The sequence below is a fragment of the Anolis sagrei genome, chromosome 4 (genome assembly GCF_037176765.1).
Source record: "Anolis sagrei isolate rAnoSag1 chromosome 4, rAnoSag1.mat, whole genome shotgun sequence".
Classification (NCBI taxonomy): Eukaryota; Metazoa; Chordata; class Lepidosauria; order Squamata; family Dactyloidae; genus Anolis; species Anolis sagrei.
In genome coordinates this window covers 186,764,904-186,790,259 of record NC_090024.1, presented here as the reverse complement: position 1 = coordinate 186,790,259, position 25,356 = coordinate 186,764,904, and positions in this window count along the sequence as shown.

The window sequence follows — 25,356 nt, the reverse complement described above, 5'->3', positions numbered from 1 at the left end:
CTAGAAACTTCATTTTTGTGGCTGCTACAAACTATGTTGAATTGGTTGAGACTCTAATGACCTTGTCACATGGCTGCCAGAGATGCTCTGTTTTGTAGAGGGGCATGGGGAACCTGGTGCCATATGCCCCACATTGCCCGGCTTCAGTTGAGGGCAATCAGATGGGGGGAAGTGTGAGCACACGTGGACCATGCTACTTCCCCCCATGGATTCCAATGGCAGCATGGGAGCCCTCCACTATTGCCATGGCAGTGACATGCACCAGCTCCGCTCTCCTTCACCCATTTTGCCATTTTTAAAAATAAAGGTCACCATATTACTACACCATTATATATAATGGTGCTTGAGCAACAACAGATTTTGGTATCCATGGGAGTGAAGCGTTCTGGAACTAAACCCCAGTAAATACCAAGGACCCCTGTACTCTGTTTTTATCAGGACGCCCTTCAATTTTGGGCACCACAATTGAAGGGAGATGTTGACAAGCTGGAATGTGTCCAGAAGAGGGTGACTAAAATGATCAAGGGTCTGGAGATCAAGCCCTATGAGGAGCGGCTTAAAGAGCTGAGCATGTTTAGCCTAAAGAAGAGAAGACTGAGAGGAGATGTGATAGCCATGTATAAATATGTGAGAGGAAGTCATAGGGAGGAGGGAGCAAGCTTGTTTTCTGCTTCCCTGGAGCCTAGGATACAGAACAATGGCTTCAAACTACAAGAAAGAAGATTCCATCTGAACATTAGGAAGAACTTCCTGACTGTGAGAGCTGTTCAGCAGTGGAACTCTCTGCCCCAGAGTGTGGTGGAGGCTCCTTCTTTGGAGGCTTTTAAACAGAGGCTGGATGGCCATCTGTCGGGGGTGCTTTGAACATGATTGTCCTGCTTCTTGGCAGGGGGTTGGACTGGATGGCCAATGAGGTCTCTTCCGATTCTATGATTCCTTCATGGGTGAAGCATCTATATTTTTCTTCACTAGTTGGCATATCACGCCAACACAATTCTGGCTAAGGTTTACAGTCCTAGACACCCTACTTAAATTAAATTAGCAAGTTTAAAATGTCTGATTTTATATCTATAAATATAGATATGTGCATACATTGCTGTGTATGTGTGCTAATGATATACTTAACCAGAAATGAGTGTAAACACATAGCTTCCACTCATTGTCATCACAAGGTTTCATATCCCAACCACACAATTAGAAACCTCTTCCACACCCAGCCAAACCTCTCTTTCCACACCACTGCAGGAGGCTTTGCTTGTAAACAGCAGTCACTTAGTTACATTCTTAATCGGTTGCTGCTGGACTATTATTCATCCCAGGCTAACCTTAAACCCTGCTCCTCCTCCTCCTCCTCACTAGGCACCCCCAGAACAAGAGGAAATTCCACAGCTCTGATGTGATGTGAAACAAAACATGAGCTGCCATCCCAAGTCCCAGCCAAGCTCTCTCTCTCTCTCTCTCCTCTCTGGCCTCTCTCTCCCCCCCCCCCCCCCCCATTCTTGATGGCACTTTCTAATAAAGCGGGTGGAGAGAAGGGGGAGATGACTGAGGGCTCTCCCTCTACAAATTCACCCCTTCCCCCCTTTTCTTCATCCTTTTCTGGTTTAGGCATTGTAACCTGATAGGCTGGAAATGCAGTTCCTTTCATCTTCCATTTCCCACATCCTGAGAGTCTGGCAAGAAGGAGCCCACCCAGCCAAAGGAATTTCAGGCATGTGGCTTCCTTTCCTTGCCCCAGCAGCCCCCCATGAGGCTCCATTCACAAAGCAGATTAGTAATGGCCATAGGGCCTCCATTGAGCTTCTCCCTCCCCTCCCCAATGCAGTTCCCCAAAAATAAAGGAGAAGAAAGGGAAGAAGGAAAAGAAAAAGAAGCAGCACTCAATGGAAGCTCAGCAACCAGTCCAGGTATAGCAGCGCCTCCTCTGTAGCATCAAAGTGCAACCCTTTGGTGGCCCTCTGTTGCTACGTTAGTCTTCTCTCTACTCTACGGGGTGGAATTTGGATTCTCACAGACAGGGATTTATGCTGGCGTAAAAGAAGTCAAATTACAGATGTGCTTACATCCAAGAAACATCATAGGAATGGCATCTAAATCTCTAATCAACCTCAAAGCACATATGATTGTGGGTGATAGGCATTGTAGTCCAAAACGCCTGGAAGGTACACAGAAGGGAAACTATAACTTTTCAAAAAGTCATCCCCAAATCATTTCATACACTATCAGTCTCCCAAAACATATAGAATTGAGAACTCCTTGTTTTAAAGAATTCAACCTAGATTTTGTGTGTTCCTAAATATTGGTAGCTGCCTCAAATCAGCCCTAATCAATGATAACCTCTAGTGGTACAATGGGTTAAACCCTTGTGCTGCATGGTTCGAATCCAGGGAGAGCGGGTTGAGCTCCATCTGTCAGCTCTCCATCTGTCAGCTCCCATGCAGGGACTTGAGAGAAGCCTCCCACAAGGATGGTAAAACATCAAACATCCGGGCTTCCCCTGGACAACAGCCAATTCTCTCACACCAGAAGCAACTTGCAGTTTCTCAAGTCACTCCTGACACGAGGAAAAAAAATAACCCTATCAAAAATGTTTGGGGGGGGGGGGGGGTTGCACTCATGATTTTTTTTTAATTGCAGCATTTTAATTCCTACTCTCTGTTCAGCTGTTAAAATGCTAATCCATATTTTAGTTTTAGTATTCTGAGGAGGTTGGTTATTTATTGCCTTTCTCTAAGGCTACGAGAACGTAACTTGCTGAAGTTTACCCAGCAAATTTCTATGGCTGGGAATTTGCACCTGAGTCTCCTGGAGTCCAGATCCAACACTCAACCCACTACACCACTCAAGAAATACTGGAGTATGCCTCCCTCCAAAAAAAACCCCTCAATGTCTCTAATACAAGGTTGAAATTTACTTTCCCTATATTCCTGTTGAACTCAAGAAGACATGGTTTTAAACAAAGAAGGAGCACTCAGCTACAAGTATTCATCATTTCCTATTTCCTGAGTGAACTAAGCTACTGAAGAGCAATTACATTGCATGAAGTTGAAACAAAAATGTTATGGTAGGTGGTTTGTCTCTATTGGAGTCTGTCATGTGTTTTCTTTCAGGCAATAGTACTTTTCTTTCTATTGGAAGTGGTCCAGAAGTTCTAACACAGATCCTAATTTTATTATATTGTTCTGTTAGTTTATTTATACCATACTCTTTCCACGAAGCTGAAATCCATTTCAGAGATGGTGGACATTGGATATTCTAGATGCTCTGAATGACAATTGTAAGCAATCCTTAACATTGATCATTGTGACCAGGGCTTAAAGAAGTTGAGATCCAAAACATCTGGAGAACCAGAATTTCTTCATTTCTTCCATACATTTTGTGGAGAAGGTGGCACCTCCTTCTCTGGAGGTTTTAAGCAGAAACTGGATGGCTATCTACCAGGAGTGCTTTGATTGTGTGTTCCAGCTTGGCAGGGGTTGGAATGGGTGGTCCTTTTGGTCTCTTCCAACTCTACAATTCTGTGATTCTATTATACTCTTCCAAATTATCTAATAGGTTTCTAATGCCACCTTTAACCAAATGTTCAAGATGTGATCACATACAATTTGCATTTACTCGCAGGCATGGGGTTCATGGTGTTCACACATTCTTATAAAAGGAAGACATATTGAATACCATTGATTGACTCTGAGGTCAATTGCTCTGAGTTAGAAGTGACTTACCTTGCATGTTTTTTAACACTTTGCATTTACTCTTAGGCCCCTTCTACGCTGCCATATAATCCAAATTATCTGCTTTGGATAGGATTATATGTTTAACCCATTCAGCAAAACTGATGCATTTTGCTTCACCATATAATTCGAAACTGATTTATCAAGCTCTGTGGTCAGACCTAACAAAGTGCAGTGTTGCAGACAGGGACAGGACACACATTCACTAGTAACCTCCAGATTCAAAATCCCACTTAGGCATGGAATGCACTGAATGAACTGGAGTTAATTAAGCTTGCTTGAGGTCCTATCACACAGTTATATAACGCTGAATATCAAGACAGAAAATCCCACAATATCTGCTTTGAACTGTGTTTTCTGTGTCCACACTGCCATATATTCCAGTTTAAAGCAGACAATGTGGGATTTTATTCAGTTGTGTAGAAGGAGCCAAAGTCTGATCATCTGGAGGGGTGATTCTAGAATTTAAGAAAAGAGATATGATCACCTGAACTCCCTAGAAGAGCAAGTTGTTCATTCTTGAGCTACTTCACACACAAAAACCAGCAATATGCAACACCGACTTTTGAAGACTATTTGGGTTTTTCTGATCGAAAAAACTTGCTTTCTTCAGAGTCTGGAAAATGCGCTGGCTGAGAATCTGTGGAAATTCTAATCTAAAAAATGTAGACTTTCCAAGCTCTGGTTTCACTTTGCAGTCTTCTGGGAGTTTGATCAGCTGCATCTAGCCATTGCTACCAAGAGCCATAATAATGATTGGCCACATCTGCAAGTATCATTCTGGCAAAGCATTCTCCAGATGAGTATCATCCATGCCCTTGCTGTTGTTAACTGTCATTAAGTCAGTTTTGACTTATGACAATGTTATGAAAGCGAGATCTCTAAGACACCCTGTCATCAGGTTCTATACGAACTCAGGGCTCTAGCTTCCTTGATTTAATCTATCACCTGTAACATTGCCTTCCTCTTTTCCTAATGCCTCCCCTTTTTTTAAAAAAAAAATCCCTAATAGGTCATGTTGTTCCATGACAACGCTATGATATTCTCAACTTGCATGATCCAACTTCAAGGGAGGCTTCAGGCTTGATTTGCTTCAGAACCCATTTCTTTGTATTTTTGTCATAAGTATTTGCCAGAATTCTCCTCCAGCACCACATTTCAGGGAAATTAATCCTCTTGTACTCAGCTTTATCCAATTTTCACTATTATATATAGCAATTGCAAATATTACGGCAATCTATGCCACACCAGTTCCAAAATTATGGTCACAAAGCACATTGCTCCATAGCAGTTCCTCCACATGAATGTAGGTTTTAGACTTTACTGCTTTTTTTTATTTAGAGCTCCATTTCTCAGTACAAAATGTAAGTACATACAATCACTTCTGAATGATGTGTACATATTTAGATTGTGTCTTTGGCTCATGCTAAAGTTCAAACAACACTTCACTCCATTCATGGCCATTGCTTGTATTTATTTTGAACTAATGTAGAAGCATGTATCCATTTCAACAAAGGTATTGGGCACCAATATTTTGTATTTTCATGCACAAATTAGACTCCCTGGAAGGGGCTTTATCCTGTGTTTCAGGCTCTTTTTACACTACCATATAAAATCCAGATTATCTGCTTTGAACTGGATTATATGGCAGTGTAGTCTCATATAAACCAGTTAAAAGCAGATAATGTGGATTTTGTGCTTTGATCATCTGGATTATATGCAGTGTGGAATGGGTCTCGTGTATAAACAGAGAAAGCAAGAACAAGCTATTTGACTTTTTTGTGCATGTTTGTTGATGGGTACACTGTGAACCACCCTGAGTCCTCTTCGGGGTCGAGAAGGGCGGTATACAAATACCACAAATCTATATAATAAAAATGTAATGTTCATTTGTGGGATTAACATAACTCAAAAACCACTGAACAAATTGACACCAAATTTGGATACAAGACACCTATCAGGCCAACGAGTGACCATCCCTCATAAAAACACTGAAAAACATGGCGGAAGGGATTTAAAAAGCTAAAAAACAAATAATACATTACAACACATGCACAAAATCACATATATATGCAAACTCACATATATACACATATACACAAATATATACACACACATATACACATAACACATATGTTTATAACACACACATATACACATAATGCAAACATACAAAACACATATACACTGTCTTGGTCACAGCAACCCGTGTCAGGGGACGGCTAGTAAATAATAAATAAATAATACACTGTCCCATGGAAAAGTGAAGTAGCAATAATCCTTGAAAATCTGGAGATAAAACATTGATTTTATAGCTATATTGTATCTACAAACTTAAACTAAAATGAATGATATTCTTAATTGTTTGTCTCACATGCTGAATCTATTGATTTTAGATATAGTTTCATATCTTTGTCAGCCCCCGGTGGCGCAGTGGGTTAAACCCTTGTGCCGGCAGGGCCGCTGACTGTTCAAATCCGGGAAGAGCAGGTGGAGCTCCCTTTGTCAGCTCCAGCTCCCCATGCAAAGACATGAGAGAAGCCTCCCACAAGGATGGTAAAACATCAAACATCTGGGTGACCTCTGGGCAACATCTTTCAGACCGCCAATTCTCTCACACCAGAAGCGACTTGCAGTTTCTCAAGTCGCTCTGGGCACGAAAAAAAAAAACTTTGTCATTTTGGGACACCATCAGAATGCTCATAGTTAGAATATGTTTGTGTTATCTTTGTTTTAACCTTGAATTTAATAATGAGCCCAGAAACATTTCAGGACTGAATGGATTGCAAAAATTGTCTCTGATAGCTATGGAAAGACATTCCAGTTATTTGTGCTCACCGAACTGAAACCACAAGCCTTTTTAAAAAAAATCTATCATTCATTTAGGGTGGTAGATTTTTTAAAGAAACCTGTTCATTAATTATAATGGCAAAAACCTAAGAGACCAAAAGATCTAAATAACAGGAGAGTGAGGGGTGGGCGAAGGAATATGCGCGAGAACTTAGAAAGGGACACTACACTTCTAAAGACCCAGCTCAACAATCAAGGGATAAAGCAGTAATTAGGCCTGATTATCATGCAAGGCAGCTCTGGTTAGATTGGAATGCAGCTGAAGAGACTGCCGAACTGGATGGATTGTTTGCAATGTTGGGAACTGACCCTTTGATGTCTGCGTGGAAGCTGCTTCTCCGCCAACCCAGCACACTCAGTTGGAAAAATTGGTTGCAAATGTAGCATGTGATTTTGTACAACACAATCTATTGATAACAGAATTGTGGAAATGTGTGTATGTGTATGAAGGAGGGGGGATGATGTAAACATGTGGGACAGATGAGGGCTTTCTTCACAAGCTATAGAAGCTAACTTTTTGCCTCATTCTCATCCCTCCCCAAAAGCACCTCTTTGCAGGCTATTCAGTATCACAGAGAAACTGGTCCAAATTGGCTTAATTGTAGTGTCCAGATGTATGTTTCTTGCCACAATCTAGAAGAATTAAAACTGGATCCTGTTAGTGAGGCCACTTGTGTATTTCCTTTTACCCAATGAGAACACCCATCACCAAAAAGACAGCTAAAAGGACAAATTGATGTGTAATCAGACATATATGTACATATGTAGATTTGAAAATATGTATTATAATTTAAATAGATATGGAATACCAGTACCTCTTCATACCATGGGAAGGCTGTGACTTGCTCAGTTAACTACCCAAGCACTAGCTTCTTGACAGTCAAGCCTTTTCTTTTAATGGATTTTCATAACCTTTAAACTGAACTTGGAGAGACAGCATAGCCTCCAATTCTCTCAATTTGACAGGGGCAATTTCAATTAGGCTCCTTCTACATTGTCCTTATACCGCAGGATCTGATCCCAGTTTACTTGCTCTGAACTGGATTATATGAGTCTACATTGCTGGATAATCTGGAATAACCAGATAATCTGAGATCAAATCCTGGAATATAGGGCAGTATGGTAAGGTAAAGGTAAGGTAAAGGTTTTCCCCTGACATTAAGTCCAGTTGTGTCTGACTCTGGAGGTTGGTGCTCATTTCCATTTCTAAGCCGAAGAGTGGGCATTGTCCGAGGACACCTCCAAGGTCATGTGGCCAACATGACTGCATGGAGTGCCGTTACCTTCCTGCCAGAGTGGTACCTATTGATCTACCGACATTTGCATGTTTCCCAACTGCTAGGTTGGCAGAAGCGGAGGCTAACAGAGTGAGCTCACACTGCTCCCCAGATTCAAACCTGGTAAGTAAGTTCAGCAGCTCAGCAGTTTAACCCACTGTGCCACTGGGGGCTTGTGGGCAGTGTGGAAGGGGCCTTAATCTTCTGTCATCCCATTTTTTCAGCTACTCTAAAATGTCCTACTATTTCTTTCCTCTTCCCACTTTCCTCCTTTATCCTCAGCTTATTTCAGTTGTTGCATTGATCAAAGCACAAAAGTAATTTGTTTATAATTAACTCGGTAGTGGGTGGGAGATAAAAAGAGTGGGCTTCCCAGTAAGCTCAGGCAAAAGTAAACTGCTACTGCCTCTTCAGGGTGCTTCCAGACAGCACCAAATCATGGGTTTTAATCAGTGGCAAAAAAAATCCCAGAACTTCAGAAGAGGTCCACATACAGACCTGTTGGTCCAGGGATTTCTGTCTCCGTCATCCACACTTGCTGCCTTGTTGTGGGATTTAGAGGCTCCCAAGATGGCCGCTGTGGGATTTCCGCCATAAATTTTGACTTAAAAAAAAAATAAGATGCAAGTGAATCATTATATAAGTTCCGTTCCTGGGTTATATAAGCTGCAGGGCCCTCTGTGCAGACAGGGTGTTGGTCCTGGGATACATGTCTGTTCCTGATTGCTCTTATTGTGAAAAGATGTACAACATTGACTAGGGGGCACAACTTTGTCCTGACCAGAGAAAATGTGCCCTCCACACTTTTCATGAACCTTCTGGCACACAAACAAAGTTTTCACATTCTACTCACCTGTCACCTCTTTAGGAACTGACCAATCAGAAACAAACATCTAAAATCCAGGAACAAACCTAGATTAAAAATCCAATGATTTCCGAGTGTAGGGACATACAGACATCCAAAGATGTGGATTTTTGGCTCAGAACTGGGATATTCCAGCACCTGAAAATCTTGTGTTGTTTGCCATTTGTAGTGATTGCTTCCACATTTACACACAATGGCATCTGGCCACCCTCCTGTTTGCTGTGGAAGCTCCTGGGATAAAGGTACTGTCTGGACAGGCCCTTAAGCTTCTCTGTTCTTCCTCTTTTGACTATACTCTTTATAGTTGCCTGGCCACATGTCTCCATTTTGCTTGTGAAATGCTTTTCAAACAGAATACCTTCAAATTGTAATCTTCTGTAACATAGGTATCGTGGTTACCTTGTTGTTGTTCATTCGTTCAGTCGTCTCCGACTCTTCGTGACCTCATGGACCAGCCTACGCCAGAGCTCCCTGTCGGCCGTTACCACCCCCAGCTCCCTCAAGGTCAGTCCAGTCACTTCAAGGATGCCATCCATCCATCTTGCCCTTGGTCGGCCCCTCTTCCTTTTGCCTTCCACTTTCCCCAGCATAATTGTCTTCTCTAGGCTTTCCTGTCTCCTCATGATGTGGCCAAAGTACTTCAGCTTCGTCTCTAGTATCTTTCCCTCCAGTGAGCAGTTGGGCTTTATTTCCTGGAGGATGGACTGGTTGGATCTTCTCGCAGTCCAAGGCACTTACCAGTAAAGAATTATTGTTTAGTTAGATAATTTTAGATCTCAGATTTATTAGTCCTGTGCTGGGTCTTCTCTTTAGAACATGATGCATATTTCTTGACTGAACCTCAAAATATCATAAACCATTTCACTTGTTTTGTTTTTGTTCCCCCATGCATGTCCTTTTGCTTAGGATGTATTTTCTGCCCTCAAGGCTTTCCTGGATGCACCACTGCAGTAAGGGTCCAGCAAATGAGGGCAATCCCAGTGACAGAGTTATTAATTGATGGGAGAACCCCCTGCTGCTTCCTGGCAGTGTAACTGATGTCAGAAAGGAGCAATAATCAGCACAGATCCCTCTTGTTTTCCTAATTCATGCTTTAATGAACAACTAGACATGAGGACAGGAATTTGATGCAAAGTCCCATTATCAACACTCTGCTTTCCCATGTGTGCATTGTCCATGAGCAACCTGGGATTCACTATGTGTTTGAGCAAATAAGAAGCTGGGGAAAATTGTCATCTAGATTGCACATGTTTGGAATGAATGTAGCAGAGAATCCAAAGTATCACTGTGTAAAAGCAACCTAAAGAAGGTGCTAAAGTGAACTGTACTAGTTAAGGGAGAAGTGATATCCTTGGCAGAGGGGATTTGTAACTTGAGGTGAGGGTGAGAGGAGGGCTGTCTGATGAAATCAACAGGAAAGTAGGTTACTCTGAACCAATAGGTAGCAAGCTGGAAAGCCTTCTTTACATCACAGGCAGTCTAATTGCTCAAACCAAGGCTTTTGAGAAAGAAGTGAAACAAGGAAACTCTTAAATGAAAATATTGTGTAAAAAGATATTGTTATACACAAACAATTACGTTTGCATATATAACTAACCTTTCTGCTTTCTGATCTACAGAGAAGATTGGAAAAAAAATAAAGCAATGTCACATTGTGGTTTAAGCAGGGCCGGCCCTAGGTAATTTTCAATGGTAAGCAAACATTATTTTGGCGCCCCCCCCCCCCCCCAAAAAAAACCCAATCACTGAAAAAAAAGGTAGAGGTGAATAAAGAGTTACCTTAAAACCAGAAGGTTACTTACATTATGTTCATATAGTTACATTACATAGAATTAACACAAATTAATGTTTTTTAAATGCAAATATTTTTGTTGTTATTTTTGATCTACAAGTACGACACAAAGGTTTCACAGAAAATACAAGATCTTTGCATTATGACAATTCCGCTGAGACAATTGAAGACAGAACAGCCCTTAATACATACACATACATATACATACACATACACACATACATGCACACAGACACACACACATATATATTATTTTATTTGGAATTGCAAATTGCAATACATTCCATCACACACACATTTAAATAAATATTGTGTGTTTACGGAACGAACGGCTTCCTTTCTGCAAGGACTTCTTCTAGAATGCATGGCAATTCCAAAGAAAATAAAATGTTTTGGACTACAACAAGTAAGTCCACTGAGATGACTAAAGATAGAATAACCTTATCTATATAAATAAAAATATAATGTTCGTTTGTGGGATTAACATAACTCAAAACCCGCTGGACAAATTGGCACCAAATTTGGCAGCAAAACACATACTAATCCAATCTATGTCTGTCAAACAAACAAAAAATCTCTGGCTGCTTCTCATTACTTTATTTTGCATACCACCACACTACCCCAGGGTGCTGCTGCTATTATTATTATTATTATTATTATTATTATTATTATTATTATTGAGAGTCTAAATGGCCATCTATCAGGAGTGTTTTAATTGTGCTTTTCGCTTATGCCAGAAGGAAGTTGGATTGGATGGACCTTGGAGGTCTCCCTACTTTATGATTCTATTACTATTATTAATAATAGTATTATTATTAAGCAGAGTCTCTATGGCCATCTGTTAGGAGTGCTTGGATTGTGTTTTTCCCTTATGGCAGAAGGAGGTTGGACTGGATGGCCCTTGGAGGTCTCTTGTAACACTAGGATCCTATTACTGTGAATTCCTCCCAAACCCCTCCAGTGTTTTCTGCTGGTCATGGAGGTTCTGTGTGCCAAGTTTGGTTCAGATCTGTCATTAATGGGAGTTTTAATGGTCTGTGGAAGTCTGAGCTGAATCAGTTGAAGGTACTCCAAATCCCATCAGCTTGATTAGCATTCAATGGCCTTGCAGACAAGAGTCAATCAAGGCCAGCTAATACGTCTCAACAATGGATTCCCCCGGGCAGGAAGCAGCCAGGCTTTGAAGCTGCAAGGTTATTTGCTGCATCAGAAGCAAACCAAGGGTAAATTTGTAATGTATATAGAAAACACAGTTTAAAAACTTGGCATCCAGCTGCAAGGTCATTCAGTGCTAATCAAGGTGGCCAATGTCAACACTCACACTTGCCTCAAGCAGGCAAGAATTCTTCCCACCTTGGACATCATTCCACAGGGATATATATAAACCCCACTTGCCTAGTTTCCAACAGAGTTCCCAACCTCTGAAGATGTCTGCCTTTTATAACACATAACAATCTAATAAATATAAATAATTCATGATAAAAATAATAACGTAATAATTGTAAATAGAATAATAAATATAATAAAATATAATAATAATAGTAATAATTCCAAAGCTGAGAAGGAAATGGGGGAGAGTCAGTTTCCAACAGACCTCCCAATCTCTGATGTGGGTGAAACGTCAAGAGAGAATGCTGCTGGCACATTTTGAGCCTTCCAGGCGAAGCAGAGGCTTCAAAGGGCAGAGAGAAGAGCACGGAGTGGGGCAACAGCAGCAGCGAGGATGCCCCCCTTCTCCTCCAGGGTCTTCCTCCTCCTCCTCTCCATTTGGAGGTGTCTAAACGGTGTCTAAACGGAGAGGAGGAGGAAGAAGAGCCCAGAGGAGAAGGAGATGGCCAAGCCTCGCTGCTGCTGCAGCCCGACGCTCCTCTTCTCACCCCCTTCGAGGCGAGGCCTCGAAGGGGGCGAGAAGAGAGTGGCACAGAGCAGCAGCAGCAGCGAGGATGCCCCCCTTCTCCTCCAGGGTCTTCCTCCTCCTCCTCTCCATTTGGAGGTGTCTAAACGGTGTCTAAACGGAGAGGAGGAAGAAGAGCCCAGAGGAGAATGAGATGGCCAAGCCTCCCTGCTGCCCCACACTCCTCTCGCCGCTCTACAAGGTGCACGGGGCATGAGGGGAGGGAAAGGCGTGCACCTTTCTCTTCTCCCTCGCACGCCTTTCCTGCCTCTGCCGCTAGGAAAGGCACATGCAGGGCGAGAGGGGAAGGACAGAGGCGCGCGCCTTTCCCTTCCCCCTTGCCGCATGCGCGGCTTTTCTGCTTCCTCCCGCTGCTGCCCCCGCCACCGGCGCTGCTCATGGGACGAGGCCCAATTGGAGGGAGGGGCATTTAAGGAGGCGCGTGAGCGCCCCTAAGACAAACAAAGTATTCCACGGTCGCTTACTTCGCGTAATGGAAAAGCCGCCCCTGGGTTTAAGAGTGGGTGTCTCATTCTGTTCATGAATTTAGGGGCATTAGGTTGCTGAACAATTTACTGTTAATATTTTGAAGTAGTGATATGAACAGGGAGAGAAAAAACACTGCCCCTACATTTTGGTTCCTTGTTAGTATAAACCAGGCATGTAGCTTCAGGTTTGAGGTGCTTCAGCCCCCCCCCCCCCCCGAAATTCTCATGGTGGTCCGCGAGAAGGCCTTACTGGTACATTATTAAAACTGTTATGTTTTTTCATATCATGATCTGATCACCATGCTCAATATATCCCATATGCATGGGGGTATTGGGGTAACGATACAAAAAGGTAGACCCTTTTTCACTCAGACTCAGCCCCCCCCCCATCAAACTCAGCCCCCCCCCCCCCCGAATCAAAATCCTGGCTACGGGCCTGGTATAAACCCTTTATATCATTTACATTTCTTCACAGCCCTTTCGGTTCCTTCTTACTGGTGTTGTTTGGAATTTGTCCCAGGTAACAACTTCAGTGCCCCATTCTACACTGCCATGTAATCCAGACGATCAAATCAGATAATCCACATTATCTGCTTTGAACTGGATTATACGAGTCAACACTGTGATATAGGGTCTGGGTCTGTGCTCAGAGAAAGGAGGGATATAAATTTCTTAAATAAATAAATAAATGCAATATGATCCAGTTCAAAGCAGATAATCTGGGTTTTATATGGCTGTGTAGAAGGGGCATTTGTCAATTAATTGGGTTATCACTATGATATAGAACCTGAATGGAATTTTAAATTTTAGAGAGACTATGGCAGTGGTTCTCAACCTGTGGGTCCCCAGATGTTTTGGCCTTCAACTCCCAGAAATCCGAACAGCTGGTAAACAGGCTAAGATTTCTGGAAGCTGAAGTCCAAAACACCTGGGGACCCACAGATTGAGAACCACTGGACTATGGGCTTATGCATAACATATCAATGTACAATATAGCATTCTTCTGCTTGTATTATACAAAACGATCAGAGAACTGCGGGGGGGGGGGGGGTAATATTATTATTATTATGAGAAGTTACCATCAAAAGATGGGAAAATTACCTTTCCAGTCAGTTATCTTAACTTTGAAGACATTGATGGACACAGTGTGTACTTCGATGCCTACTCTAGTTGTTCAACACACTTTCCTCCTAAGTAGGGTAGATTACATGTAGCCTTTGCTATTCCAGGGAGGGCTCAGCTACAATATCTATCTTAAACATAGTGTGTGCTCATTAATGTTTGGTCATCATTTGTATACTTCTGATTGATCACTCCTGTAGGGTACTCAGCTACACAAAAATCTTAGTAGTCCAATTTTGCTTAATTATTTTATTCTAAGTCTCAACCTTCTCTTTTCCCGTTTCCTTGGTCCATGCAGATAGACACATAATAGGAGTTGTATCTCAAATAGCAAGTCTCCATGTCATTTAAAACTTTATATCAAACAGCTTGAATTGATCCTAGAAAAGAAATGATTGCCAGTACAGGCTTTTCTTTATAATGATGAGATGAGCACAATGCAGTCCACTAGTTAGCAGCCTAGCTGTCACATTTTGCACCTATGAAGCTTTTAGACATTCTTCAGAGTGAGACCTCTGCAGAATACGGAGCAATGATCCTAATGTAATCAGTGCTGCCAGATAAGACTGATTCAAGAATAGACACAGAGGGTGACTTAACATAGTTTTGGAAATGCAGTCCTTTCTCCTAAAGATTAAGAAACGGTTGCATATAATCAAGGAGACTCCCAGTCTATGGGCCTGATCTTTGAAAGGGGAGTACAACATCTTCCAGAACACATTCAACCCCAATCTAAAAGCAGTTTTAGCCAACCACATTTCCTTCTTATCAGGGCTTCATTTCATCATCTCAACCAATCCATTGTTATACCCAGAAAATTATGAAACATGTTGACTACTTTGGAGTTAGGCAAGCAAACTAATAAGGCTGGACACATTATTGACCTGATCTTTATAACAGAGAGCAAAGGTAAACAGAATGTGAAGGTGGAGGAACTTTTGGTGGTTCCTTTGTCATGATCCCTAACCTCCACAGAAGTGGCGGGCCCATTAAGATGGCCCACCCCCAGAAGACTTATGGATTTGGAAGAATTTCTAATAGCTACCAGGGTTGGATGATCCTATTGAGGTCCTGACTGATTTCTGGGAATAGAGGTGGCCAGGATAGTCATTACAGTTACTCCAAAGCATCTCCTTCCCAGATGCATTCTCCAAGTTAGGGCCACCTCCTTCATTCTTGACCCCCTGTCCCTCTTAGAATCATAGAATCAAAGAGTTGGAAGAGACCTCATGGGCCATCCAGTCCAACCCCCTGCCAAGAAGCAGGAATATTGCATTCAAATCACCCCTGACAAATGGCCATCCAGCCTCTGCTTAAAAGCTTCCAAAGAAGGAGCCTCCACCACACTCTGGGGCAGAGAGTTCCACTGCTGAACGGCTCTCACAGTCAGGAAGTTCTTCCTCATGTTCAGATGGAATCTCCTCTCTTGTAGTTTGAAGCCATTGTTCCGCGTCCTAGTCTCCAAGGAAGCAGAAAACAAGCTTGCTCCCTCCTCCCTGTGGCTTCCTCTCACATATTTATACATGGCTATCATATCTCCTCTCAGCCTTCTCTTCTTCAGGCTAAACATGCCCAGTTCCCTAAGCCGCTCCTCATAGGGCTTGTTCTCCAGACCCTTGATCATTTTAGTCGCCCTCCTCTGGACACATTCCAGCTTGTCAATATCTCTCTTGAATTGTGGTGCCCAGAATTGGACACAGTATTCCAGATGTGGTCTAACCAAAGCAGAACAGAGGGGTAGCATTACTTCCTTAGATCTAGACACTATGCTCCTATTGATGCAGGCCAAAATCCCATTGGCTTTTTTTGCTGCCACATCACATTGTTGGCTCATGTTTAACTTGTTGTCCACGAGGACTCCAAGATCTTTTTCACACGTACTGCTCTCGAGCCAGGCGTCCCCCATTCTGTATCTTTGCATTTCATTTTTTCTGCCAAAGTGGAGTATCTTGCATTTGTCACTGTTGAACTTCATTTTGTTAGTTTTGGCCCATCTCTCTAATCTGTCAAGATTGTTTTGAATTCTGCTCCTGTCCTCTGGACTATTGGCTATCCCTCCCAATTTGGTGTCGTCTGCAAACTTGATGATCATGCCTTCTAGCCCTTCATCTAAGTCATTAATAAAGATGTTGAACAGGACCGGGCCCAGGACGGAACCCTGCGGCACTCCGCTCGTCACTTCTTTCCAAGATGAAGAGGAAGCATTAGTGAGCACTCTCTGTGTTCGTCCACTTAACCAATTACAGATCCACCTCACCGTAGTTTTGCCTAGTCCACATTGGAATAGTTTCCTTGCCAGAAGGTCATGGGGGACCTTGTCGAAGGCCTTACTGAAATCCAGGTACGCTACATCCACGGCATTCCCCGCATCTACCCAGCTTGTAGCTCTATCGAAGAAAGAGATCAGATGAGTCTGGCATGACTTGTTTTTGATAAATCCATGTTGACTATTAGCGATGACTGCATTTGTTTCTAAGTGTTTGCAGACCGCTTCCTTAACAATCTTTTCCAGAATCTCTTGGGTAATAAAACAAGCCAAGGGGAGCATACTTTGGATAAGGGAGCTAATTAATGCCTCGCTCTACCAAAGTAAGGTCTCCATATCACTTAACGAAGCTGTGGTAAGACCACTGCTGGAAAAAAAACCCTTAACCCTACCATACTTGACAATTACCAGCCTGTGTCAAATTTGCCATTCATTAGTAAAATCTTGGAGTGGGTGGTGACCAGATATCTCCAAGGATTCCTGGATGACATTGATTATCTAGATCAATTTTAATTGGGCTTCAGGCTGGGATATGGGACAGAGATGGCTTTGGTTGCCTTGGTGGATGCTCTACACTGAGAGCTGGACAGGGGGAGTGTGACCTTGCTAGTTATCCTGGACCTCTCAGCGGCATTCAATACCATCAACCATAGTATCCTTCTGGCATGACTTGCGGTGATGGGACTGAGAGGTACTGTTTTACAGTAGTTCCAGACCTTTCTCACAGGCCATACCCAGAAGGTGGTTCTAGGGGAGTCCTGCTAGACCGCAATGGCCCCGGGACTGTGAGGTCCCACAGGGCTCTTCTTTATCCTCGATCTTGTTCAACATCTACATGAAACCACTGAGAGAGACCACCCAGAGTTTTGGAGTTTGGTATCATCTGTACACAGATGATGCTCAATTCTACTACTTCTTTTCATCTAACACATGCACCTAAACTGTTGCCTGGAGGCAGTAATAGGCTGAATGAGGGTAAACAAATTGAAACCTGGATCTCGATAAGATAGAAGTACTACTGGTCTCGCATACAAGGGATCTGGGAATAGGGTGGTAACTTGAGCTAGATGGAGTTACACTCCCCCTGAAATCTCAGGTCCGCAGTCTGGGGGGTGATCCTGGACTCTGTCTTAAATCTGGAAGCACAGGTAGCGGCAGTGAATGGGACTGCCTTAGCACAGTTAAAACTTGTGTACCAACTGAGACAGTTCCTGGAGAAATCAGATCTGGACACCATGGTACACGCACTAGTTACATCTCATTCAGACTACCGTAACACGCTCTACATGGGTCTGCTTTTGAAAAGTGTTCGGAAATTCCAATTCGTACAGAGGACAGCAGCCAGGCTTCTACTAGGAACTGATCTCAGAGAACATATCACCCCTCTACTGTGACAACTCCACCAGTTGCCAATTTGTTTCCAGGCTCAATTCAAGGTGCTGGTTTTAACCTACATGGCTTTGGTCCAGGCTGCTTGAGACACCGTGTTCCCTTATACAAACCTGGAAGACAGCTGAAGTCCAGGAGGGAGACCTTGGTATCAATCCCGGCACCTTCCAATGTGTACTTTAAGAGGACCAGGGAGGATGGATTTTGGGGGGCAGCCCCTATGCTATAGGACACACTGCCTGAATTGTTAAGATTGGTCTCTTCTTTAATGGCATTCCAGAAGGGTGTGGCAAAAGTGTTTAATTAAGCCAAACAAGTGGTAGTGGAAGCTCTGGGTTTTTATAATGGTTTCAATTGTGTTTCCTGTTCAAATATTTATGTTTTAATGGGTTGTTTTAACTTTTGTATTGTGTGTTTTTATTCTGCTGTAACTGCCTTGGGTCTGTGCTCAGAGAAAGGCGGGATATAAATTTCTCAAATAAATAAATAAATAAATAATACCAACTCATTCAACACGTTGATTGATCTCTTATAGTAGTTTAAAATTATATAAATAACATAGAGGAGATAAGCTAGACACAACAGACCAAAAGCTGTGGTGCCCAACAGAAACCCTGCCCATATCCTCGTTGTCTTCAAGCTGGGGGAAAAAAACAAGACAAGAAAAAAAACAACAAGGTAACTTAGAGGTCTCTCATTAATCAGAACACCATACATTAAGGGTCACTTGAAGGCCATTAATAGCAACAAAAGACATGCCATTTGCCAAGTATGAATCCATCTGACCTGTTTGAATACTAGAATCCAAACCGAGGCCCATTTGAGTAACTTCATCAGCAAAGAAGAAAGCAAATAATTTCCAGTAATAGGATGTTGTTCTGGCTCTTCCTTTCCAGCATCTTGATGAGGAAGCATTTGTACAGTACTCAGTAATATTGTCCATCTATTCTATATGAATATGAATAAGCTTTCTTTTGCTACCTTCTCCACCATGTGATATATTTCCAAATGAATTCATTGGTCTCTCTTTTGTCTGATTTTTTCCATATATTTTCTCATCAGCATGCTAGCAATCATCCAAATTTGCCCCCAGTTTGAATCCTATGTGGACACTCTTTATGAATGCGACTACACAATCAAGGATATATCAGATTATGTGCCAAAGTGATTTAGGTTGGGTTTTTTAAATTTTTCAATAAGCAGGAGGGAAAGGGAGAGAGGAGAAATAAGTAGATCAGAAAGTGATACAAAAGGAAGTAGCCACAGAGAAAGAAAAAGGGAGAGACCAAAGTTACTTTTGATATAAATTGCTCCAAGCACTAACAATCAAAAGGCCTTCTTGGTGGGTTTTATTTGGCAAAAAAATAAAACAAAAATGGAAGAAACAGTGGGAAAAGACCAGAGGGCTACAAATGAAAAAAACATTGTTGTTTAGAGTAGACAAAGCCCTCTATAGCCCGTTCCACACAGCTGTATAAAATCCACATTGAACTGGATTGTATAGCAGTGTGGGCTCAGATAATCCAGTTCAAAGCAGCTATTGTGAATGATCTGCTTTGATACTCTGGGTTATATGGCTGTGTGGAAGGGCCCTGTGCTTCCCTTTCCAAAGAATTACTGAACAGTTTGCAAAAAAAAAAAAAGGAAAAAAAAGCCTATAACATTGAACTATCCTAAGATGGGCAAGTAACTATAAAAACTGAAGAGAGACACAGGAGAGAAATGACCTCCTCTTGTGATTTCTTGATTGGATTATCTAGGTGACAAGTGAAAGGGAACAGCTACACTATAATTTATTTCCAATTATATGAAAATATATTTTAAGGACAAACCTAAAGGAAGTGGGATGAGAGAGCAGATCCTCCATCACTTTCAAAGCCCTATTAATTTATGTTGGAAAGGATAAGCAACAAAGGAGGGTGATTTCCCTTTTCCATTTTCATTGGTGGGTTGTAATTATCATCTGGGGTTTAATTCTGGTGGGGTTTAATCCTCATCTGCTGATTTCAATGAAAGGGAATGTATCTGTACTTGGTCAGTAGAACCATGATCAGTAGAAGTGTTATGGATTCATCAAGCCTGAAGCTGCTCTTTCTCTTTTCCTAGTGAAACACAGTTGGTGTAGAAATGTGCTAGTACTAGAGCCTCTTGCAGTACCACCTATTCAAGCCCCGCCCCGCTGTGATGGTTGTGGGCTTCTCTAACTCATCCAAACCCTGGCAGCGCCACCTGAGAGATCTGGAAATAAGTCCTGCCATGACACTTGCTAACATTTGTGTTGTATTTGAGTTTCTTCTCAGTAAAAAAGTATCTTTATACACTCTTTCATTTAATGCATCCATTGATCAATCCTTTTAACAGCTCCACTAGTCAAAGGTTGAAAGCATTATTAACTCAGACATGTATGTGTGTGTGTATGCATATGTGTGTGAGAGACACATACACAGACACCCTTGAAAATATAAGGATCTAACCCCAGCCATGCTGATCTTCAATGAAAAATAGGAGTTAAAATACGATTTGCATCCATTTGTCTTTAAATGCAGAATGTCAGCAGGTTTGCAGTGATTTCTGTGTAAACCATTTGCAAAGCCAAAGGCAAACATCAGTATTCAGGGAAGATGTGCCATTGGGGCAGTTACCAGCATAATCTGTATTAAACAGGTTACTGTAGAGATGCACCTAAAACTAATGGCTGCAACGAAGGCAATGCCCACAAGTACGAAGGCCTTGGGGTACACAGATTTGTGCTCTTCTGGTTGCAAGATCAATCTAACGGCACGTCCTTCAGCACAGCTCAATGCTACTCACCAAGAATTCACCCTCATCCCTTGTGCTCTTGGAAGCACCACAGCGTGTTGACACAAATCAGTTTCGACATATAGATCATGGAAACAGTCAGACAGCTTTCAGTTGATTGTATATCCCCGCAGGTCAGATGATGCATGTTAATAGGGCAGCTTTGTCTAGTGTTTGTAAACAGAGAAGATTAGTTCTAGGGCTGCCAGTTTTGCCATGGGTTTAAACAAATTCAGGAATAATCCATTCACAGAACAGAGTGCAGGCTTCTTAGTGCGGATTCACATGACTGCTGAGCACTAGGAAGCTGGGACCTTTTAAATAGCAGCTTGCAGTTTGCTTGAGGTAACCAGGTCATGTGAGGCCCAGTGTGCGAGGATGTACCTCACGGTAAATGTGGGCCAACCGTGAAGCCCTCTCTTGACCCGTTCACCAAGCCCAAGTCTGAGATCTAAGCAGATAGCAAAACAAACAATCCAATCAAGCAAGGAGGCTGGTAATCAGCTGCAAACAGAAAAGAAAACAAAAACTCCGTCAGCAGGGAAGCACACTTCAGGAAAGAAATGTTCGTCAACAAGCACTTCAAATCTTCACACTCCATTTTTTTTTATCATACTGATGTGAGGGTTTTCCCACTTTTCCCTTTTACTGTTAATAAAAGGTGAATATGTTACGACCAGGTGGTATTTAATGTTTTCTTTGATTTGATTTAGTTGGGAAAATAAATGGATAAGAGAAAATCATTGCATGTGGCAGAGCAGGACAATCACCTCAGGCAGCACATGCTGGGCTGAGAAAGAGCAGGCAGTGGCTGCCATTGTGTTGCCTGCTCTTCCTCTCCTCCATGGTCATCCCTCACTCTTGGAAAACAGAGTTAAACTAGCCTGCAGTATCAGACATGGTAGATATGGCCTCAAGCTGTTGGAATGGGTTGGAAGCACCTTAAATTATTCAGCTGACACTGAGAAACCATTCCCTTCCCCATGAAAGACCACAACCTCTTGGATTTTTTTTCCATGTCAGGAGTGACTTGAGAAACTGCAAGTCACTTCTGGTGTGAGAGAATTGGCCGTCTGCAAGGGCATTGACCAGGGGATACCCAGATGTTTTGATGTTTTACCATCCTTGTGGGAGGCTTCCCTCATGTCCCTACCTGAGGAACTGGAGCTGACAGAGGGAGCTCAACCTGCTCTCTCCAGATTCGAACCTCTGACCTGTCACTCATCAGTCCTGCCAGCACAAGAATTTAACCCATTGTGCCACTGGATAATTTAACCCATTGTACCAAGATTAATGCTAATAGCAAAACCTTTGACTCAGGTAGAAGCTAACCTCCGGAAGCCCATCTATGCTACACCATTGTAGGCCAATTATTCCACTTAACTGCCATGATTCCATCCTGTGGAAATCCTGTGGTTGTAGTTTGATGAGTCAATAGAGCTCTCTGGTTTGGGATTCCAAATAGCCCTCTCTAAATGGGAATTCCATAGCAATTAATATGGAATAATAGTGCTATAATTGGGTAGTGTGAATAGGTTCCTGGCCTAAATACAACTATCTAGGGGTGGCCAGCTATTTCCAACAGACTTCTAACATCCTGAATAGATTACTGCAACGCACTCTACATGGGGTTGCCTTATTAGACTGTTCGGAAACTTCAACTAGTCCAACGGGCGGCAGCCAGACTACTCACCGGAGCGTCATACAGGGAGCATACCACCCCCTGCTGTGTCAGCTCCACTGGCTGCCGCTCCAGTTCCGAGCACAATTCAAAGTGCTGGTCTTGACCTATAAAACCCTATACGGCTCCGGCCCAGCGTACCTGTCCGAATGTATCTCCTTCTATGTCCCTCCTAGGAATTTAAGATTTTCTGGAGGGGCCCTGCTCTCGGCCCCACTCTTGTCACAAACGAGACTGGCGGGGATGAGGACAGGGCCTTCTCGGTAGTGGCCCCCCACCTGTGGAATTCACTCCCCGGGGAAATTAGATCATCGTCATCCCTCCTCTCTTTTAGAAGAAAATTAAAAACATGGATATGGGACCAGGCCTTTGGGTAATCTGGCAGATTGACAAGGACAATGATGACAAAAGCTTTGGAAATGGACTATGATAAGCTGAATGGCTCACTAATTACGGAACTCGGCGAAATGATGGCCACCAAGCTGGCTTTTTTCTATGAGATTTTATTGTAATAATTTAATGTTTTAACTATTTATAATTACTGTTGATATGTATTTTATTGTGTTTAACTGTAGGCATCAAATATGTGCCGGCTGGAAGCCGCCCTGAGTCCCCCCCTAGGGGGTTGAGAAGGGCGGGGTAGAAATTCTTGAAATAAATAAATAAATAAACATGCAGAAATAAAGTGAGTTTTGGCAAGGCAACCCAAGGAAGACTACCACTGATAACCAATGAGATGTGACATGAAATTGATGGAGTAGAATGTTCTGAACTCTACTGTTTATTTATGAGAAAGACTGTCATGCCTTAAATTATGGTTCAGATCACAGACATGCCAAGAAAATTATTCAGATACTTTATCCTGAATATGCTACCTGGGTGTTAAGGAGCCTAGTATGAGCAACCTTGGAGAGACAAGGATGGATCCTGAGTTACTTGCTTTGGCAAATTTGCTAAGCACCTTCAGGAGAAAGTCATTTATATTTGCACAGAACTTGATACCACAATTCTAGCTTTCTAACTGATCACGTTTCTTGGGATCAATTTCAGTTGTTGCCATCTCATTATGAGAACAAGAAACATGCATCATTTCATCCCACCACATGTAAGTATGTCCCTTGACCATCTGGACTGATAAGTTCCAGCAGAACTGGACTGGTTAGTGTAAAATATATGTAACAAAACTCTAGATCCAGCTATTAGTCTCTAATGATGTAGATCAATTGAATCAATGAGAATCAATCTTTGTGTGAAATCTACTTAGTAAAGGAGTTTACTCCACTTGGAATTAAAAATTGAATTTAGTCCAGGGGTGGGTTTCATGAAGCCCACCAGATGTTGGTAAACTGTAGCATCACCAGGCATTGCTAATAGGAAGGGATGCTAGGAGCGGCAATACAACAAAATATAGAGTATGTCATTATTCCCACACTTGATTTAGCTCAATGAAATAAAAGAGTGGGGTGAAATAGTCTACAATGAAACAAGAAAAAAAATCCTTTTTATCTGAGCATGAAGAGAAAAGCCTGGTTGGAGCAGGGGAAAGGACTCTAGGGAGCAAGACTGACATCCCACCTGTCTAGTTTCGTCTATAATAGAGTTGCATCAATTCCATTCTTATTTTTTGTTGTAATTACACTGGCTTTCATGGAGTCGTTATAAGTCTACAGATGACCTGAAGGCATATACACACACATATGTGCCATCAAGTTGCCTATCAATGTATAGCAACTCAATGCATTTCCTAGGGTTTTCTTAGGCAAGAAATACTCAGTTTGCCATTCCTTTCATCTGAAATGAAGCCTAAAGCAACCGCTATTTATTGGCAGTCTCCCATCCAAGCACTAACCAAAGCTGACTCTGCTTAGTTTCCAAGATCAGAAGAATTTAAACACTTCAGAGTATTTTAGTCAGTGCTCTTTCACACTAAATATTGTCACCACCAGACTCAAATGGTTGATATGATTGTTTAAGAAAGTATAGTAGTAAGTGAGGAAGTTAGGCAATGATCCCCTGCTTATGAATATTAGTTTGTCTGTTTCTTCACTGAACGGTTGATGAATATGAAAACAGTATTTTGTTATAGGTATCTAGGAGCTCACCTAAATAGATCTTCGTACATACAAAACAAAGGCGGAGTATCTCTTTGCCATCCTTTCATAGTTGCCAAGTTTCCAGCAACAACACAAAGCTCTCTAGGTTTAAATCCACATCAGATGAAGCAGGCTGCCATCTATGAAAGCTTGTGCCAAATAAAACTTCTTGTCCTTTATGATGCCACAAGACTAAGCAAAACAGCTATTGTTTCTGCTGCAAAGACTAACACAATTATGCCCTTATAGGATTAGAGAGAACTTTTCAGCTCAAAAGAAGCATGTTTCCAAAGTCAGGCAAGAGTGATTTAAAAATAATTACAGATTCCTTTTCTTTTTCCAATTGCTATTTGTCAGATGGAAAAACAAAACATGAGATTAAGTGTTTTGAAAGACAAGTGTATGACTTAATGAATGGAAAGGATACTTATTTTAGTGCCTGTGTTGTCACATGTACTCAGCTTATCCTAGCAGAGTATGACTCACGTTTTATAGTTATGAAGATTTCAAAAGGATTGGTATGCATAACATCTACAGGTGTGACTCTCATCTCCCTTTGTCCTCCTTCACTTACAAAATTAAAAATAGACTGCTCAAACATTTGCGTCCTTTTGTACATACATAGTATTGATTCTGAAATCGGGAACAGTGTTAAAAAAAGTTATATCACAGTTCATAATTCTTCAGAAATGTCTCATGAGATAATTTAACATTGAAACAATCAGCTCTCTGCATTCACTTGGGTTAGGAGCAAGGGACTCATGTGAAAGTAAAAATCCTGTGATTTTTCTTAACACCTCTCTAGAATTTCTAAGTGTTCCAGTGTGACTCTGTGGTTGATTTATCCTGGAACTTCACCATAAAATCGCATTGGAGGATCAGGACAGTCCTGGAGAAGTGTTCTCTCAAGAAATCTCTTGATCCTACAGCATGACTGGACAAAGTTGACTATAGAGCAGGTATGGGCAAACCCAGGCCCAGGGGCCAGATGCAGCCACTTGGGCTCTTTTCTCAGGTCCTCCTCTCTCTCGTCCTATCTTTCCTTCCTTCTCTCTTCCCTTCCTCCTTTCTTCCCTCCTTCCCTTACCTCCCTCTCTTCTTTCTTCCCT